Source organism: Sorex araneus, chromosome X, assembly GCF_027595985.1.
Source record: "Sorex araneus isolate mSorAra2 chromosome X, mSorAra2.pri, whole genome shotgun sequence".
NCBI classification, from domain to species: Eukaryota; Metazoa; Chordata; class Mammalia; order Eulipotyphla; family Soricidae; genus Sorex; species Sorex araneus.
Window position 1 is genome coordinate 130,622,435 of NC_073313.1, and position 21,991 is coordinate 130,644,425.

A 21,991-nucleotide genomic window follows, 5' to 3' on the forward strand; every position below is an offset into this window, starting at 1 on the left:
ATTCCTCCCATTCTCTTTTTCTCAAGAATTGCTTTAGCTATTCATGAGTGCTTATTGTTTCATATGAATTTCAGGAGTGTTTGCTCCATTTATTGAAGAATGTCCTGTGTATCCTTATAGGGATAGCATTGAATTTGTACAATGCTTTGGGGAGAATTGCCATTTTGACAATGTTCATTCTCCGAATCCATGAGCAAGGGATATCTTTTAATTTCCTCGTGTCCTCTTTTATTTTCTGAAGTAGCGTTTTGTAGTTTTCTTCGTACAAGTCCTTTACCTCCTCAGTTGATTCCAAGGTACTAGTTTTTTTGAGGCACAATTGTGAACGGGATTGCTTTATTTTATGTCACTTTCTTCTTAATCATTATTTGCATATAGAAAAGCCATGGACTATTGGGTATTGATTATATAGCCGAAACTTTACTATACAAGTCTATTGTTTCTAGGAGTTACTTGGTAGAGGTTTTAGGGTTCTCTAAATATAGTATTATATTATCTGTGAATAGTGAGAGTTTGGTTTCTTCCTTTCTTTTGTGAATGCCTTTAATATATTTTTTCTTGCCTAACCGTTATTGCAAGAACTTCCAGTACTATATTGAACAGAAGTGGAGAGTGTGGGCATCCTTGTCTCATCCCTGATCTTAGAGGGAAAGCTCTTAGGTTTTCCCCGTTGAGGATGATGCTTGCCATAGGCTTGTGGTAGATGGCACTGACTTGATTGATGACAGTCCCTTCCATTCCCATTTTGGCAAGAGTTTTCATTATAAACAGCTTCTGGATCTTGTCAAATGCTTTCTCTGCATCTATTGATATGATTATATGTTTTTTATATTTTTTTTTGTTGATATGATGGACTATGTTGATTGATTTCCGAAGGCTAAACCATCCTCGTATCCCCGGGATGAATCCCACTTGGTCGTGGTGTATGATCTTTCTGATGAGTTGTTGGATCCTATTTGCTAATATTTTGTTGAGAATCTTTGCATCTGTGTTCATTAGGGGTATTGGTCTGTAGTTTTCTATTTTTGTGGTGTCTTTGTTAGCTTTTGGTATTAGGGAGATATGTGCCTCATAGAAACTGTTTGGGAGAGCTTCTCTTTCTTCAATTTCCTGGAAAAACTTGAGAAGAACTGGCAATAGGTCCTCTTTAAATGTTTGGAAGAATTTGCTAGTGAATCCATCTGAACTGGGCTTTTGTTTTTTCGAAGACTTTTGATTACAGTTTCAATTTCTTTGATATTAATAAGTCTACTCAGGTATTCCAGATCAACCGGGTTCAACTTTGGGAGATTATAGGAATCCAGGAATTTATCCATTTCTTCTAGGTTCTCTTATTTCATGGCATACTTGTATCACTTGTATCGTTTGTCATCCTGTTGATCCTCGATTTGCTTGAGCAGGCGCCAATAGAGTCTCCATTTTTCCCTTTTGCACTCTAGTGTAGCCCAATGATATCTGCTTGCTCCAGAAACAGGAAGAGCCTCAAACCATTCATTCAGGGTTTTGACAAAGAAGTCTGACCATCTCGTTGTTAGGCGGTCACACGGTCTTTTGACGTCCCGTGGAATCCAGTCCTAGTGGAATCCAATCCAATCCAGCGATCATCTCTGAATCTCATTACGTGTCCGGCCCATCTGATTTTTGGCAAACGAGACAGCGTCCCTGATTCTTGACCATTGACAGAGGTCAGAACTCCGGATTCCTTCTCTCACTTGAGTGAAACATGATACTACTAGCGTAGCTCTTTCGATTCCTCTTTGGGATTCCCATATAGCATTCTCTTCTGTTTGTGTAGAGCCCAGGTCTCTGAGGCATATGTTAGTGCAGAAAGAATGCTGGAGTTGAAAAGATGTGCCCGGAGCTGGAGGTTCTTCATCCTCTTAACCACTTCTTCAACGCTCTTGAAGGTGTTCCACGCTGCTCTTTTCCTCCTGCGCAGTTCTGGTGCCAAGTCGTTCCTCATGTTGAGTTCTTAACCCAGGTACACATAGCTGCTGCATTCGGAGATGTTCATTCCATTGAGAGCAAATGGAACATCAGGGACTAGTTTGTTTTTCGTAAACATCATTTTGTTGAGATTCAGCTGCAGTCCAAACTTTCCACACTCATGGTTGAAGTTGGCCAGCATTTGTGCTGCTTGGCTAATGTTTGGTGTTATGAGAATGATGTCAACAGTGAAGGGGAGGTGGTGTAGTTGCCAACCGTCTATCTTCATTCCCACTCCTTCCCATTCCAGTCGTTACATGATGTTCTCGAGGATGGCACTGAAGAGTTTCCCTGAAATGGTATCATCCTGCCGAACCCCTTTTTTTACGTCAATGATCACTTCCTTGTAGAATGGTGAAATCCTAGTGGTGAAACCCTTGATACAGCTCTCGGAGGACCTTGATTCACTGAGTTTGAACGCCCTGTTTGGCTAGGGCTTCGATGGCCGCTTCAGTCTCAACAGAATCAAAGGCCTTCTTTAAATTGATGAACTTTAGACAGAGCAGCATCTTGAACTCTCGGTAAACTTCGATGAGTTTGGTCATCATGTTGATATGGTCGATGGTGCTGAATCGTTTTTGGAACCCGGCTTGCTCACCTGGTTGTCCCTTTTCTAGTTTTCTGCCTATTCTCTTCAGGATGACTCGAGTGAACAACTTGTAGACGACGACAGAAAACAGGCAGATTAGGCGATAGTTGCCGATGTTGTGGATGTCTCCCTTCTTGTACAACAGAACAGTCCTACTGGTTTTCCATTGGGACGGAACCTTGCATTCGGACAGGTAGTGTGTGAAGAGCCGAGCCAGTGTATTCATGATAAATGGCGGCAGATTCTTCAGGTGTTCGGGTCTGACCTTGTCTGAACTGGGTGCTGTACATGTCTTTACGGACGAAATGGTGTGTCAGATTTCGGGAGGGAGAACATTGGGAACGACATATCCATCCTGCGGAATTGGGTATATGGGCAGGTGGACATGGCTGTGGAAGATATCCGAGTAGAAGTTGTGAATAATGTTCTCCATTGCCTTTCTGGAAGATGTGATAGATCCGCCATGTAGTCGGAGGGCAGTCATCTTGGTCTTGTAGTTGGCGGAGGACAGACTTTCAAAGTAGTCTCTGATGATCTTTCGAATTTCTTTGGTTTCTGTTGTGATGTTGTTCCCCTTTTTATTTCTGATTCGGTTTATTTGGATTCTCTCTCTCTTTCTTTGTGATTCTTGCTAGTGGTTTATAAATCTTAATTTATTTTATCAAAGAACCAGCTCTTGGTTTCATTGATCTTTCGGATTGTTTTTTGTGTTTCCATGTTGTTAATTTCTGCTCTAAGTTTTGTTATTTCTTTCTTTCTACCTGGCTGTATAATATTTTAATGGGTTCTTGGATTCTGTTTCCTAGCATTTTGTTGAGGAACTTTGTGATTGGGTTCATTAGGAACATTGGCCTGTAATTCTTTTTTCTTGTAATATCTGTCTGTTTTGGTATTGTGACGATATTTGCTTCATTGAAACTGAAAGTGTTTCTGGTTCTTCAATTTCTGGGAAAAGATTAAAGAGGTTTGGGAGTAATTCCCCTTTAAATATTTGGAAGAATTCACTACTGAATCCATCTGCGCCAGGACTTTTTTTGTTTGGGGAGACTTTTTATTACCTTTTCAATTTCCTTGATGGTAATAAATCAGTTTAGGTACTCCAGGTCTTCTTGGTTCAGCCTCAGGAGGCTATAGGAATCCAGGAATTCACCACTTCCTCGAGATTTTCTTTTTTGGTGGCATAAAGCTTCTCAAAGTAATTTCTGAGAATCCTTCAGATTTCTGCATTTTCTCTTGTATTGTTCCTCTTTTCGTTTCTCATTTGGTTCATTATTGTTTTCTCTCTCCCTTTCTGTGAGTCTTTCTAGAGGTTTATTGATCTAAAAGAACCAGTTCTTGGTTTCATTGAACTTTTTGATTGTTTTTTGGGCTTCGATCTCATTAATTTCTGCTGTGATTTTATTATTTCCTTCCTGCTACTTGGTTTGGGCTCCTTTTGTTGGTAATTCTCCAAACTCTTAAGTTTTGAGTTTAAGTTACTTATGTGGGCTTGCTCTTCCTTTCTGAGGAATTCCTGTAGAGATATAAACTTTCCTGTTAACACAGGTTTTGCCATGTCCCATAAGTTCTGGTTAGTCCTGTCCTCATTTTCTTTTGTTTCCAGGAATCTTTTGATTTTCTCTTTGATTTCCTTTCTAAACCACTTGTTGTTTAGTAGTGAGCTCTGTAATTTCCAGGTGTTTGATTTGATTTTATGTTTGTGTTGGTGATTCAATTCTATTTTCAGTGCATCATGGTATGAGTAGATCATTTATATATCTATCTTCTTAACAAGCTCTATCTTCTTAATTTTATGGGGGTATTTTTTGTGGCACAGCATGTGGTCTATGTTGGATAATGTCCCATGCACACTTGAGAAGAAGGTATATTCAGCTTTCTAAGGATGAAGTGTCCTGTATATATTTACTAAGCCCCTTTTTTTCTATTTCTTCCCTCTGATAATGTATGTCCTTGATAACCCTGAGTTTGGTTGATCTATCAAGAGGTGATAAAGAAGTGTTGAAATCTCCCACCATTATTGTGTTGCTATCGATATCTTTCTTCAAGCCTATGAGTAGTTATTTAAGAATTTTGTTAGTCCCTCATTAGGTGCATATACGTTTAGGAGTGTATGTTATTCCTGATGTACAGATTCCTTGATCAATAAGAAATGACCTTCAATGTCCCCTGTGATCTTCTTCAGTCTGAAACCAATGTGGTCTGGTACCAGAATGCCTACCCCAGATTTTTTTATTGGAAGCCAAGATAATTTTATTTTTAAAAAATATTTTTAATGAATCACTGTGAGACAGTTACAGACTTACAAACTTTCGTGATTATGTTTCAGTCATACAATGATAGAGTAACCATCCCTGCACCAGTGCCCATTTTTCACCACCTCCAGGGTTCTCGGTATCCCTTCCACCATCCCCACCCTATCCCACTTTTGCCTTTGTGGCAGACACATTCACTTTTAGTCTCTCTATCTCCTTTGGGATGTTATGGGTTGCAATATAGGTAGTAAGTGGACATCATGTTTGGTTTATAAACTACTTTCATATGCATCTCTCATCCCAAGTGAGCCTTCCAAGCATCATTCACTTAGTGCTCACTTCTCTATCCCAGCTGCCTTTCTGCTTAGCAAGTGAGGCCATGTAGTGATCCTCCTGGACCTTATCTCTATCATCCTTTGGTGTTAGTCTCCCATTCTGTTACTTTATATTCCAAAAATGAGTACAGTCACATTCTATGTCTGTCCCCCTCTCTCTGACTCATTTCATTTAGCATGATAGTCTCCATGTTAATCCACTTATAAGAAATTTCATGATTTCATCTTTTCTAGCAGCTGCATAGTATTCCATTGTGTAGATGTACCAAAGTTTCTTTAACCAGTCATCTGTTCTTGGACACTCATGTTTTTTTCCAGATTCTGGCTATTGTAAATAGTGCTGCAATAAACATACATGTGTAGATATAATTTCTACTGTATTTTTGCATCTCCAGGATATATTCCCAGAAGTTGTATTGCTGGATCAAATGGGAGCTCAATTTCTAGTTTTTGACAAACATTCATATTGGTTTCCAAGAAGGCTGAACCAGTCAGCATTCCCACCAGCAGCGAAGTAGAATGCCCTTCTCCTCACATCCATGCCACCACTGGTTGCATTTGTTCTTTTAGATGTGTGCCAGTTTCTGTTTTGTGAAATATCTCACTGTTGTTTTGATCTGCATCTCCCTGGTGATAGTGATGAAGAGCATTTTTTCATGTGTTTTTTGCCATTCGGATTTCTTCTTTGAGAAAGTTTCTGTTCATTTTATCTCCATATTTTTTGATGAGATTGGGTGTTCTCTTCTTGTAGATTTCAACCAGTGCCTTGTATATCCTTGATATCAACCCCTTATCAGATGGGTATTGGGTGAATATCCGTTCTCATTATGTAGACTGTCTTTATATTTTGGTCACTGTTTCTTTTGTGGTGCAGAAGCTTCTTATTTTAAGGTCGTCCAATTTATTTATCTCTGTTTGTTTATCTCCATTTCCACTTGTTTGGTCAGTGGCGTTTTGTCTTTGAAGATACCTTTAGCTTCAGTGTTGTGGAGGGTTTTGCCAACCTTTTCTTCAATGTACCTTATGGATTCTGGTCTGATGTTGAGATCTTTAATCCATTTTGATCTGAATTTCGTGCTTGGTGTTAGAAGAAGGTCTGAGCTGATTTTTTGCATGTAGCTGTCCAGTTTTGCCAACAGCATTTGTTAAAGAGGCTTTCCTTACTCCACTTTATATTACTTGCTCCCTTATAAAAGATTTGATGATCATATTATTAAGGGTGTGTGTAAGGATACTCAGCCCTATTCGATTAGTCTGTCAATCTGTCTTTGTTACAATACAATGCTGTTTTAATCATTACCACTATGTAGTACAGTTTGAAGTTGGGGAAGGTGATGCTTCCCATCTTTTTCCCCCAATAAATGTTTCAGCTATTTGTCATGCATATTGTTCCACATGAATTTCAGGAGTATTAGATCAATTTCTTTGAAGAATGTTATTGGTATCCTTATAGGAATCACATTGAATTTGTATAATTCTCTGTAGAGTATTGCCATTTTTACAGTGTTAGTTGTCCCAATCCATGAGCAGGGGATGTGTTTCCATTTCCTACTGTCCTCTTTTATTCGTTGAAGCAACAATTTTTAGTATTTTTTGTACAGTTTTCTTACCTCCTTAGTTAAGCTGATTCCGAGGTACTTGATTTTCTGAGGCATGATTGTGAACTGCATTGTTTTATTTATGTCACTTTCTTCTCTATCATTATTTGCATATAGAAAAGCCATGTACTTTTGCCTATTGATTTTGTAGCCTGTGACTTGATTATGCAAATGTACTGTTTCTAGAAGCCTCTTGGAGAGGCTTTAGGGTTCTCTAAATATAGTATCATGTCATCTTCAAATAGTGAGAGCATAATTTCTTCCTTTCTTATTTGGATGCTTTTAATATATTTTTTTGCATAACTGCTATGGCAAGTAATTCCATTACTATATTGAATAGAAGTGATGAGAGTGGGTATCCTTGTCTTGTCCCTGATCATAGGGGAAGGCTTTTAGTTTTTTATTAAGGATAATGCTTGCTGTGGGCTTGTGGTAGATGGCTTTGACTATATTAAGGAAAGTTCCTTCAAGTCCCATTTTGGTGAGAGTTTTCATCATAAACGGGTCCTGTATCTTGTCAAATACTTTCTCTGCATCTATTGATAAGATCATGTGGTTTTTATCTTTCCTTTTATTGATATGATGGATTATGTTGATTGACTTGTGAATGTTAAACTATCCTTGGATCCCCAGAATGAATTACACTTGGTCGTGGTGTATGATCTTTTTGAGGAGTTGTTGCATTCTCTTTGCTAATATTTTGTTGAGAATCTTCTCATCCGTGTTCATCAGGGATATTGGCCCCAAATTTTCTTGTTTTGTGGTGTATCTGTTTGCTTTTAGTATTAGGGTAATATATACCTCGTAGAAACTGTTTGGGAGAGTTTCTGCTTCTTCAACTTCCTGGAAAAGCTGTAAAAGAACTGGCAATAGGTCCTCTTCAAATGTTTGGAAGAATTCACTAGTGAGTCCATCTGAACTTGGGTTTGGGGTTTTTGGAAGGCTTTTGATTACTGTTTCAATTTCCTTGATAGTGATAGATCTATTCATGTATTCCAAATTTTCTTGTCTCATCCTTGGGAGGTTATAAGAGTCCAAGAATTTATCTATTCCTTCTAGATTCTCTTTTTTAAATTTTCATTTTTTAAATTTTTATTGATTCACCATGAGGTGCAGTAACAAAGCTTTCACGTTTGAGTTTCAATCATAAAGTCATCCAGCACCCATCCCTTCGCCAGTGCACATTATCCACCACCCAATTCCCCAGTGTCCCCCCTTCCCCCATTCCCCACCTCCCCGTGCCTGTGTGACAAACCATTTGCATAATACTCTTACTCTAGTTACCTTCGACATTTCAAGACCAGACCCACCACCACTAATACCTGCCAAAAAGACAATGTTAGACAAAGTGTTTTGTATTGTTTGTTATGGATGCAAAGTAATGTCACATGGCTGCAAGAGCAGCCGCGTGTTCTAGGAATTCTAAAATTTTAATAATTTCTGAAGAGTTCGCTGAGCAAGTTGCTTGGGTCCGAGGTTCATTTGTGTGTCTCTAGATCCTGGCTGTGTGGGAGCTTAAGTAGACGGTGACCGGGGGTGTGGCATAATCTCAGAGTCCCAGTGGGAAGGAGGAATGCCCACTACTCCACTGTCCCATGAGGCCTGGAATTTGGCGCCACCACAGCTCGTACTTGGAGTTTATTACTGACTTCTAGAAAATGGCAGCCACTAGAGTTCCTTGGGGGTAGGTGGAGTGACGGCACCTACTCTCATCTGGAGCAGCCTAGCGGAAACAGCCCATTGCAAAGTCCAGGGCCATCTCTATCTCTGCAGCAATTGGGTCTGAGGTTCATTTGTGTGTCTCTGGATCCTGTCTGTGTGGGAGCTTAAGTACAGGTATCTGGGTGAGGCATCATCTCAGAGTCCCATCGGGGTGGGGGAAGGACCTTCTAGGTTCTATTGTTTTATGGCATAGAGACATTCAAAGTAGTATCTGATTGTAAAAAACATGCAACCCGGAGATTCTTCTTGCAGCGATTTATTCAGAGACCTTCTCATGCAAACGGAAAAGAGGAGGAACGAGGGACGAACGAGAAGGAACCCCCTAGCTAGGCAGCTTCCCTCCTTATATACCCCTCGCTGCTTGCTTATGCCCAAGTGTCTGCAGCTGATAGACTAGTTACAGCTCGTGGCGTGACAAGACATCCTGATTCCTTATCAGGTGTTGTCTACGAAGCACGAAGCACGGTGCTATTAACAAGAAACAGGTGTCCACGAAGCACAGTCCCGTGGAGGCTCTCCACAGTTCCCCCTTTTTGTTTTAGAACAGCAAGTCTGCGTAGCGACCTCGGCCCCCTTGGCCTTACCCGTCATTGGGAGCCCTCTCGCTTGTAGGTCCCTGTCTTAGGTTGGTCCAAGGGTCAGGTGGGGTATAATGCACCCTTTCAAACTCCTCAACTACAGGAGGTCCCCTGCAGTTAAGGGCTCTCAGCTGCATAATACCTTTGCTACATCCAGCTAGACCTGATTGTTCGAAGCGAGATTATTGTTTCAGTGTTGCAAGCCAAAGCTGCAGGGATTGTTGTGCTTTCAGGGCCGCGAATGCCTGTAAACACCACGCCTTTGTAAATAGTTGTTCTTGCTGCATTTTGTATAGACACCAGGCAAAAAACCAAAGCAGCGAGAAGTAATAAGGATAGTACTGCTCCCACCCCTGCCCACTCTTTGACAAAATGGAGGGGATAATCTGTGCACAGGCGTCAGAGCAGGCCATGTTGTAGCAATGGCCCAGAAAGCTGCTTTTTCAACTCGTACTGACACAGGAACCAGGCTGAGCAGGAGCACCAGTCTGCACATCTTGGTCTACTGGAGGCGCGGTCTTCCGTGTCACGCGTTCAGGAATCCACACTGGTTCTGCCCTGTCCTGTGGAAAAACACAAACAAAACTCCTGGCCCAGGTTAACACGGGGTCCGGGCCGTGCCATTCACCAGAAAGGATATGGGTGGAATTATAGGGGTTTATAAGAGAATCTGGAAGTTTTCCAAAGTACTGCAAGAAGTCCTAAATACCAATCACAGCCAAACAGGCCACAGCTGTAGGGCATAACTCCATGGCTTTCGCCAGAGAGACCCTAGGATGAATCCATAGAAGGGGTCCTTGAACTATCTTAGTAAGGTTGCCTCGGCAGTCCTGGGTACAACCTAGCTTATGTTTGGAGAAAACACTTTAAAGTTATTAGAGGCTTTAGCAGTTGGGGTTTTTGTCTCCATGCCTGTGAATAGAAAGAGTCAGAGGGAAGCTCCAATACGAAAGGATATCCTAGAGAGAAATGAGAAGGTGTTCCTCTTAAATCATTCCTTTCTCCTTCAGGAACCTGTGAATTTCAAGGAAAGGGTAAAAGTAAAGTATTATTAATTCAAAATATGGAGGCCTGGCATTGTCCAATCCACGACCTGTAAAATAAGAGTATAAGGAAAGGTCTAAATGTGACCTCATGAAATGTGTAAGGAGCTAGAGGCCTTTGATCTAGTTCCTCTGAGGCTGGCTCTTCTTTCCTTGTGACTTCCAGCTGAAATCAGTTTGGCGATGAATCAGAGCTGGAATTTGAAGGGTTGTGAGACTCTGTTGGTCTGAGATCCAAATCAGGTGGTTGAATTCTGCTTCTGATAAGATGTAAAGGGATCCAAAGTTTCTTAGTAGGGTTATCATCTGTTGAAACAAAAGCATAGCCTTTTCCTCGAATGAGGAGTTTCCCTGCTACCTTCAATTGAGAAAATACCTCCTTTTTGTATTTGATTTAACATTCCATATGCCCACTGAAAATGCAGAGGTGGTGGGCTTAAGGCCACAGTGTTCTATACTGAAAAGGGGTTGTAGTAACTGTATCGGGGCAGGAAATAGGCTGCGCTTCCTGCCGTCCCTGGCTGCAGCGATTATACTGATTGGAGCTCTGAAACTTCACAGTGGGGAAAGGGGCTGCAACTGAGAACATTCCCTGATTTTGCGGGGCCTGGGGCTGGCCCCCTTGCAGGTGTCCCGAGTTGGGGTCACCCACTACATCAAAATTAAAGCGACAATCTCTGGCCCAATGATTTCCCCTCTTACACCCGGGACAGGGCCCGGGAGGTGTAAGTCTGGCTCTGCAGTCTCTGGCCCAGTGGTTTCCCTTCTTACACCTGGGACAGGGCCCAGGACGTGCTCTCATAGCACGGCTTGGGGGCGCATTGCAATCTCTACATAAGTGGCCTGGTTTTCCACAATTAAAACATCTTTTCTGAGCTTGTCTCTGTAAGGCATAGACCTGCACCTTATGTTTAACAGAGCCAACATTCCAGCATGCTTCCAAGTACCCGAATATGTCTTCCTTCTCCTTAATAGGGCGCAGAATGGCCTGGCAATCCTCATTAGCATTTTCAAAGGCCAATAGTTTAGTCAACAACTCCTGAGTTGCCTTATCCTTAACCTGCATTTCAATGGCTTTCATCAACCTTCCTATGAAATCTGCATAAGGTTCTGAGACTCTCTGGAAAATCTTTGTAAAACTTCCCTTAAATTCTGCTTCTGCATCAACCTTCTCCCATGCACGCAGGGCTGCGTCACGGACATAAGCAAGAACAAAACGAGGCAAGGTGACTTTGCCTTTCTGGGTCGCACCATTTCCCTTCATCAATTAACATCTCACAAGTCAACTCAATCCCTGAAAAGTTTTGTCCAGCATGGGCTAGGCCTTGAAGCTTTGCCTTGGCCTCATTATAGAGCCATTTTCTCCACTCCAAGTACTGAGAACAGCTTAAGCATGTCTTAGCAACCCTGTGAAAATCATGAGGTACCCAGTAGGACTTTTTACTCCAGTATGCAAGACACTATATAAGGAGGGAAGCTGCCTAGCTAGGGGGTTCCTCCTCGTTCCTCCCTCATTCCTCTTCTTTTCCGTTTGCATAAGAAGGTCTCTGAATAAATGGCTGCAAGAAGAATCTCCGGGTTGCGTGTTTTTTACAACTGGCGTACCTGGGTGGGCCCAAACTACCAACTAAAGGTAAGAATAAGAGTTCCGTGCACCCCACTCTAGAAAGTTAGCGGGAGACCAGGATTTTTTTTTTTTTTTAGCGTGCTACGGATTAGAATCCGAACAGCAATCCCCCACTAAGATGGGGCAAATTCTGGGCCTTCTCAAAATCTTTCATATTTTCTCGAGCCGGACTGAAGAGGGCAAATCATTTATGAATTTGATTCAGTCTCTCTCCCGCAGAATAGGAGACCTGGAACTCTACATTTCCAGAGACCAACTCCGGTCCTGCCTTAAAGTAGTTTATGAGGTTAACCCATGGTTCCCAGACGAAGGAACTCTAGAAAGCAAGATTTGGAGACAAGTTAGGAAAAATGTCTATAAGGCATCTAAGAAAGGGAGTAAGATCCCCTGGAAATTCTGGACTACATGGGAGGTTGTTAATTCTATTCTCCTGTTTTTGAATAGTGCAATTGATGTGGAGAACATTAGGAATAATACGGCCTCAGCTCCTCCCACACCTAAGTCTCGAAAGGGTTTTAATAGTAAAAATATTTCTGAGACTGGTGAATATAGCTCTACTTCCAGTGCATTAGATAGAAGTGATGCGGGTTATGAGTCTGCTGCCACTTACTCAGATTCTGAGTCTGAGAGTGACTCAGCCAAGCGGCCTCCAGACCGCTCGGGACATGCTCCCAATCGCCCAGAACAGGCAGAGAAGAAGCAGCATCCATCTCATCGCAGGTTAAGGATGGATCCTCTCAGTCGTTTCAAACAGGCCTGTGTCTTGTATGGGCCTACATCTCCGTACTGTAGAGAGTATCTTGCAGTGATTTATTCAGAGACCTTCTCATGCAAACGGAAAAAAAGGAGGAACGAGGGACAAACAAGGAGGAACCCCATAGCTAGGCAGCTTCCCTCCTTATATACACCTCGCTGCTTGCTTATGCCCAAGTGTCTGCAGCTGATAGACTAGTTACAGCTCATGGCGTGACAATACATCCTGATTCCTTATCAGGTGTTGTCTACGAAGCACGGTGCAATTAACAAGAAACAAGTGTCCATGAAGCACGGTCCTGTGGAGGCTCTCCACAGGTGATGAACTTTTTGATTTCTTTGGTTTCTGTTTTGATGTCCCCCTTTTCGTTCCTGATTTGGTTTATTAAGGTTCTCTCTTTCTTTGTGAGTCATGCTAGTTGCTTATCGATCTTGTTTATTTTCTCAAAGAACCAACTCTTGGTTTCATTGATCTTTCTAATTGTTTTTTGGTTTTCCATGTCATTATTTTTTACTCTAAGTTTTATTATTCCTTTCCTCTTGCCTAGTTTGGGCTCCTTCTGTTGTTCCTTTTCTAAGATCTTGAGCTATCAAGGCAGGTTGTTTATGTGAGCCCTTTCTTCCTTCCTGAGAAATGCTTGCAGAGCTATAAATTTCCCCTTCACACTGCTTTAGCTGTGTCCCACAAGTTCTTGTAGCTCATGTCTTCATTCTCATTTGTTTCCAGGTATCTCTTGATTTCCTGCTTGATTTCTTCCCTGACTGACTCGTTGTTCAACAATGATTTGTTTAATTTCCAAGGTGTTTTACTTTTTATTTGATTCTCTGTGTCTGTGAGTGATTAATTTCTATCTTAAGTGCATCATGTCTGAAAAGCTATTAATATAATTTCTATCTTCCTGATTCTATTGAGGTATTTTTGTGGCTCAGCACGTGGTCTATCTTGAAATATGTTCTATGTGCACTGGAAAAGATTGTGTATTCAGATTTTGGGTGATGGAAAGCACTGTATATATCTATTAACCCTCTTTTCCATTTCTTCCTTCAAAGTCAGTACTTTTTAATTGAATTTTAGTCTTGTTAATCTATCCACAGTTGATAAGGTCGTGTTGAAGTCTCCAACTACTATTGTGTTGCTACCAATATCCTCCTTAAAGTCTATTAGGAGTTGTTTTAAGTATTTTTATGGTCCCCCATTGGGTGCAGATATGTTTAGGAGTGTGATTTCTTCTTGCTTTACATATCCATTGATTATTAAAAAATAGCCTTCGCTGTCCGTTCTAATCTTTTCAGCCTAAAATATATGTTGTTGGATATTAGTAAGGCATCCCCAGCCTGTCTGAGCGAGTTGTTTGCTTGAAGGTTTTTTTCCCATCCTATGACTGAGTTTTGTTTGTTCTGACTGTTCATATGGGTTTCTTCTAGGCAGTAGAATGTTGGGTTCAGTTTTTTAATTCATTTTGCCACTCTGTCTCTTAATTGGTGCATTTAGACCATTGACATTGAGAGATATTATTGTCATGATTTTTATGTAATCTCTCTCTTTGGGTTTGTAGTGCTTGTAGGGGTTTATTTTGTCTTACAGTAACCACTTTATGTGAGGGCCCCACCCTGTCCAGCAGGTAGGACCCTTTGTGGGGCTGAGGAGGGGACGCAGCCGAATGAACAGACGCAGAGACAGAAGGAGGAGAAAAGGAGAGAGAGAGCTTTATTCACTGGCAGCTACAGCATTTTATACTTGCCTGCTGGGAGGCAGGTATGCGTGCCCGGACCCTGTACAAACAGTAGTCAATCACAGATTGTGACATGTTCATCTATCATGTCCTGACATGAGCCATACACGGGTATCGGCTAGTGGAATGGTAAGGTCAGTAAGGTCAGTAACGGCGACCTTGTTAGAGAAGTTTTAATTAGGCCCCTGTTTGAGAAGTGCCAGGCTCTGTCTTACTTGAAGATAAGGGCCAGGATTGAAATATGGCTTCCTACATCTCCCCCTGTTTTGTTTTAAATTAACTGTGGTCAGGGGAGGCATTGTCCGGTATCCCTTGTGACAAAAAAAAGCTCCATTTTTGCAGGGAGAGGAGGGAAGGGATGATCGGGTCTATGCAGGGGGCTCCTCACAGGCCCCATCAGTCCCTAGTCTTGGAGTAACCTCTATGCTATACCGGAATACCTCACAGGGAGCCGGGCCCGGGTATCAGCCCTCCCTTGCAGTGCTTTGCCTGGCAACCTGATCCACTAGAAGAAATCCTTGGGAGCCCAGCATCCTTCAAGGTAGAGAACTGGGGGAAGATGAGGTATGAATCTGAACAGAGGCGTCAGTGTTCTGCAAATCAAAGCCAATGATAACGAACCTGTATAGGCTTGGCTTCTAGTTGCTGAATTTGTTGTCTAATAAAAGCCAAGATTTGATTAAAAACGCAAGGGCCAACAGTAACTAACAATGATACAGCTGACAGTGGACCCAACAAAGGGTAAGTAATCTTAAGTCCTACTCTGAGCTTAGTCGTGGACCACTCCTTTGTGAACAGCATTAGAAACAGCATTAAAACAGCATTTCTCCCCTAGGGCAGCACGTAATCCTCCCCTGTTGCAACAATAATAAGTCCAGTCCTCTCCTGTTCTGCAACACCACTTTAGACAGGTTTCGATCCTCTCCAGGTCCTCATCAGTAGCTGCTTGAAGGGATGAGAATCTGCTCCGTTGGGTTGTGAGTGAATTGATACCAGTCCCAGCTCCTGCCAGTCCAGGTCCAAACAGCGTGGCTATGGTTAGAGTGGATATCACCTCCCTCTTCTGAGTGGGATGATGGGTTACCTGTGGGGATAAAGAATCTCCTTCATAGTATAAGATTCAGGGAAGTACAGTGACCATCACATAAAATTTATATAGTTCCATGTTGAAAACATTGATTTTTCCATGATCTAAGAGCACTGTAACAGGAGTCTGGATACTAGAACAATTCTGCAGATATATTTAGAGTTTTTACAACAATATAGATTGATTAGTTTCTTTTCCTCAAAACACAACCTCAAACTTCCTTTACATCCATTACATTCTGTAACTTTTCCATTTCAAAAACAACTACACTTTGCTTTTCTACGTTTCACTGATGATATCTCCATACATTATCTTTCTGACTTAAGACATACATCTACAGTCATCCCACAAGTTTAAACTCACTGAAATTGGTACAACATGATCTCACAACTTTGGACACAAGTTGACAATCATCTTATTTAACATGGCAAAACTACTCTGCAGTCACAAACATTATATCAGTTCTTATAGATTTTCAAAAAGTTTTAAAGATACTCACAACTAAAGTTCTTACAACATATATTAACCTGGAGACATCTTTAGAATTCTGATTTCTAGGAACACTTTTTAAGGATTAAAACACTCATAGATTACCATGAAACAGTAAGGATTCTACACTGGTGTACAAAATTCTCTGAGGTTCAGGATTAGGTTGGTACCGTAAATCCCAGACTAAGTCCTCAGGCCAATTCAGCCTGTGCTTCCTCATGCGGGTTCTGTTTTAGATTTTCTTCTTTAGATTTTCTTGTGACTTCCAGCTGAGATCTGCTCTGGGCTGAAGTTTGGAGTGTTGGAGTCTCAGGTGGTCTGGAGACTGAGCCAGGAGGATGAATTTTACTCCTGATGAGGCCGTAGCAGGATCCAGAAAGTATTAGTAGGTCTGTCATCTGTTAAAATATAAGCAGAGACCTTTCCTCCTACAAGGAGGTTTCCCACCATTTCTTTTTGTGTGTTCGTCAGATTTTAATGCAAATATAAGGATCAGTTGTTTCCCAAGCCCTTTCTCATTTACAAAGTTGCAAGAGCCAGATACCTAGAAGAGTTAACAAACTAAATTAGCAAGTCTTATCTGCTGAGCAAAAGTGTGATTAGAATTCACTGTTGAGGTTAGGGAGGGTCAATGCAGGGGGATGGGCGGATCCAGGGAAAAATCTTTAAAAACTCCCAAAGTGACAACTGAGATTAACCCCTTATAATCCTGAGCTAAGTAGCTTTAAAAATTTTAGTTACTAGAAGTCTCAGAGATCAAATAAAACACAGGTACAATAAGTTTTTCAACCAATTCTGCAACTCTAGAAAATAATATTTTAAACTGAAGCATTATTCTTTGAACCTGTTTTCATAGATCACAATTATTTCAACTCACAAGATTCTCTAGGTCAAATAATTCTAATCCAGTGCAGATATAAATACATACATTGGTATAATAGCATAAGACTTTTGGACCATCAATTTTTGTGAAACACGGTAAAAACTTCTTTGACTTAATTTTGATAGTTTTTGTACTTTAGTTCAAATCATGAGCTTTCTAACTTTAACAATTCTACAATACAAACATGCTTTCAAACACAGAAAGAGCCCTTTGGGTATATATATATATATATATATATATATATATATATATATATATATATATATATATATATATTTTAACCAAACTTTGATAATAGCATAGAAAAAAACATTTGGACTGTCAATGTTTATGGAAACATAAGAAAACTTTATTTATTTTGAGGGTTTCTGTACCTCTGTTGCTTGAAAAACAGCTAAATTCCTCATTAAAATTGACTGAGGCTTGTAAGATAAAGCCTTGCACTCTCTGAATTCTTATTTCACATTTTAGTTTTCTGGCTCTAGTTCTGTAGCTTTTTCTAGATAGTACAGATACTGGAATTCAAAAGAATTTCAACTGTTAATAACTATTAATGTTCTTCCAATAAGAAATTTAGACTAAAAATTTCAATTTCGTTGTAGGTGCCACATTCTAATTAGAAATCTTTGTTTAACCTGATCTAACAAGTTCCAAAGATACCTAGATCTTTTAAATTGCTGGGCTTCATATCACTCTGATCTCCCTTGATTTTATCTGCCCAGGTCTAATAATTACTGGCTTCAAACTAGCTCTAACACTCGAGTGTTCCACAGGCAGACAAACAGACAGACAGTAAGTTCACTAAAAACACCACATGTACATGTGCACACGTCTGCAGTTGATCAATCGATCTGACCCTTCAGAAATGGCAGGGAGAAAACTGACAGACCGAGAAAGGAAGGAGCAGTCCCCAGGGCAAAGTTAAGCCCTGTCGGCCGATTGGGAACATTGCTCCCCGTTTCCCTGCCTGACCAGCCAGTTCCCTGCCTGTTAAAAATGGGTCTAGAAAGCGCTTTTGTTTATATAAGCCGGCAAAACCTTTTCAAAATTGTTGAAACCTAAGGTGGTCAGATTTTTCTTTCTTGGTCAAGATTAGTTCTGAGGCGGGGAACTAGTATCTTCTTATCAAACTTGGGGATAGGCTACCTTAGTGATATACTTTTTCATTCCTGATATTATTAAACACTTAACGACATAATCTTACATTTTCCTACCTTCTCTGCTGATAATAATAAGCAGAACTAAGAGAAAGATAATGAGACAAATACAAGCATTAAAGGCACACGCACAAAGCACACTCCTGCACTTGCTCGGACCGGTCCTTCTTTCACGCGGGAGCACACCCCACTCACCACATTCACACTGAGATTCCTGAACCTGCCCTACAGATGTCCACATTATCTTTGGTCTTATCCCCCTGACAATGGGGTTGCTGGTAATCTAGAGAGCAAAAAAAGTGATTTTCAATCGCCTTTTCTATGAAAACTAGGGATTCTCGGGCTGCTGGTGTCAGACTCTGAGGGGAAGAAGGGTCAGCATCACGGGCAAGAGGTCATAAAGGGGTATAAGATCTCCTTTTGTAAGTTTGAGATAAGGACTGAGCCATGTTATATGCCCAAGCAGTTGTTGAAAGTCATGTAGTGTCTTTAACGAAGTAAGCTTTAATTGCGTTTTTTGCAAAAGTACACGGGACTCCTGGAGGCGGAATCCAAGAAAGGTATAGGGGTCAGCAGTCTGAATTTTACTGGGGGCAATTTGAAAGCCAGACTGAGTAAACGCACAAATTACTTGATTGCAGCAGAGCATAGTGACCTGTGGGTCAGATCCAGCAAGCAGTATATCATCCATATAATGGATCATATAGATGTCGGGCCATTGTGCCCTGATGGGAGCAAGAATTTGAGCCACAAATTTTTGACACAGTGTGGGACTATTTGCCATTCCCTGGGGTAAAACTTTCCATTGAAAACGTTGCATGGGCTCTTTATAATTAGTAGCTGGCAAACTAAAGGCAAAACGGGGGCAATCATCAGGATGCAAAGGAATTGAGAAAAAGCAGTCTTTTAAGTCAAGTACTATCTTATGCATTTCTGAAGGAATGGCTGCTGGGGACGGCAATCCAGGTTGAAGTGCCCCGAAAATGACCATGGTTTTATTTACTGCTCTTAGATCCTGTAGCAGTCGCCAATTGCCGTTTTTCTTTTTTATAACGAAGATGGGTGTGTTCCAGGGGGAGGAGGTGGGCTCTATGTGCCCTGCCGCGAGTTGTTCCTGCACTAACAGCTTGGCGGCCTGTAATTTTTCAATAGGGAGGGGCCACTGGTCCACCCATACAGGTTCATTGGATTTCCACATGATCTTATCAGTATGGGGTGCAGGAGGAGCAGTGGCAGTTACTGAAAAAAACCTAAGCCTGCGCGGTCATTTTTCACTGGGGCGAGGGCTAGCGGCGCAGGCATGCCTTGGAGGCTTTTACCTAAACCTTTTCCAGGAGAATAACCAGCTGAGAGGAGCATGTCCAGGCCCTTGGTGTCAATTAGTAAAAGATCCATTTGTGAGAGAATATCCCGGCCCCAGAGATTGACAGGGAGCCCGGGCAGAACATAAGGGCGTACAGTCCCGGATTTGCCCTCCTTGGTGCGCCAATCAAGCGGGAATGAACTTAACATAGGGTTTTGGGATTGGCCTATACCCTGAAGGTGAGTCAGCGAGGGGGTGAGGGGCCACCCTTTTGGCCAGTCTTTTTTGGCAATGATTGTTACATCTGCACCAGTGTCAATCAGACCCGAAAGCTCCTTCCCGTTGATTTCTAAAGTCATCATGGCTTTGCAACCAAGAATGCGCTGGGCAAAAAATGCAAAAGTATCTGGCACTGGGGTTGGTTCTTCTTCTGCTGTTATAGGAATGAGTAATAGCTGTGCTAGCCGCGCGCCAGCGTCCAAGACTGAAAATGGGGAGGTTGATTCAACTACTACTCCAATCTGCCCTTGAAAATCAGCATTTACAATCCCGGGGAGTACTTGCACACCCTGAGCAAGCATATTGCCTCGTCCAATAATTAGGCCAAATGTTCCAGATGGCAAAGGGCCACAGGCGTTGACATACACTATCTGCGGGCCCTGTTCTTTAACTAATATTGTGCGGGAGGTGGCACAGAGGTCCAATCCGGCTGAGTAGGGGATGGCTCTGCAAAGGGATTGGACGCCGATAGGCTGAACGGCCCATGATTTTGAGGAGCCCCAGTCATGGGAGGAGGAGCGGATTGGGGGCCCTGGGGCTGGCCCCGAATCCAGTTTCCCGACCCAGCCCTCTGGCGGCACTCTGACCTCCAGTGGAAACCCTGTTTACACACAGGACAAGGAGTTTTAGGTCTGGGCCGCGGTTTTTTATTGGGGCAGTTTTTTGAAAAATGTCCAGGCTGCTGACAACCAAAGCACAACTTGTTCTGGCTGTTCGCTGGTTGAATGGCAAGTTGTTTAAAAGCAGCCCCTATAGCAAGCCCTATTTTTTGGGTGGTGGGATCAACATCAGAGCATAGCCTGATGTATTCTGAAAGAGTCTTCCCACGCTTATGGGGGCGAAGTGCGGCCTGGCAGGTGGAGTTAGCATTCTCATAGGCCAGGTGGCGGATCAGCTCATTATCTGTCTCTTCGCTTCCCATAAGTTTTTCAGCTGCCTCCGTGAGGCGCCCTATGAAATCACTATAGGGCTCATTAGCTCCCTGATGAACCTTAGCTAGGGATGTTACGACTGACCCTTTAGAGGGAAGCCTCCTCCAGGCCCGGAGGGCAGCCGTTTGTATCTGGGCAAGTAGCCCTGGGGGAAATTGAGCCTGCACCTTATTAGAATCGAAGGGTGCTTGGCCCTGAAGTTTAGCAAAGACCCTGGATGAGGAAGAGCCTCCTGCCGCGACATTGCTGCGTGCCATGTCTTGGCATTGATCAGAATAATCTGTTTTCCACAAGAGATAGTCTCCTCTACTCAGGACAGCCTTAGCGACTGAGAACCAGTCGTTTGGCGTGAGCCATCCCTCACTAAGGGAGTCCAAGAGGCCAAGCGTAAAAGGAGCAGTGGGGCCGCAAGAAGAGACAGCAGCCTTTAAATCTTTCAGGTCCCCGAATTTTAATCTATTGTAGCTTTGGCGGATTGGTGCTTGAGGTGTTACGTCCTGAGGGGGATTTACCTCTTCAGGATGTGCCCCTTCCTCAGGCTGATAGGCCTCCTCAGCTTCTCTATCTGAGGAATCATCATCCGGTCGAGCCGTGGTGGAGGTGGGGTAATTGAGGGCCCGAGAATGGGACCTGGTAACTGGGAAGGCAGCCACGGGTTTTAAAACTAGAGTGTGGCGGGGTGAAGGAGAGACTGAGCTTTTCTTACTAGGCCCTTGAGAGAGGCTAGGTTCTCGAGAGAGGGTAGAAGGCTGCAGGGCACTCACAAGTTCCTTATCCAGCTGCCTTATTTGAGTCAAAAGTTGGACATATTCCTGCTTCTGTTGGAGAACTGCGCGTAAAGCGGCAGTGTCCCGGGCAAGCTGGCGGACTGTCTCACTGGTGTCATAGGAGGAATTAAAAAAGGCAGTGGCGTGGGACAGATAAGGGGGTGGCTGTTTTCCTGACGGGGGCCAAGGGGCTGAGGGCTGATACCTCGCCACCTCATTTTCCAGGATAGCCCCATCCTCCGGGGGCAGGAATTCGGATTCTGGAGGGGGGGGTATCAGAGATGCCAGAAATCACAGGATAAAGTCTCGGAGGCGCCTTTGCTTGGGAGGGCTCAGATAGGGGAGCAGGATGGTCAGAGTCTATAGTGGCGGAATTTGAGGAGTCAGCCTCCTGCATGGGGGGGCTCATTCCTACAGACTGAGGGAGCCTTAGAACTCTTATATCTTTTCCTCAAAAAAGTCTCACATTCGGAAACAAGGTGCTGAGTCTCTGGCTGTCTTTGTTGCCTCTTAAGAGTCTCATTTATTAAGTTCCAATAAGAAAAGGCAGAAGTAGGGATTTTTTCAGGACCATACTGTTCATAATAATTTTCCATACAATCACCTACTCTGGCCCAATTCTTTTCACTAATAATCCCCTCCTGAGGGAACCAGGGGCAAATATCTTCTATAAAGAGAAAAAATTGCACTAGGTCTTTTTTCTTTACTTTTACTCCACGGTCTTTAAGGAAGTTTTTCAGGGCTTTGACAAAGGGCTCCTTTTTAGAGAGTGTTTGTCCCATAATTTTAGGAAGTAAGGGAGTGGAATTTATCTTTATCAGCGGGAAAAGCACCTTTGAAAATGCAAATAGTAATAAAAATAAGGATAGTGAGAAAAA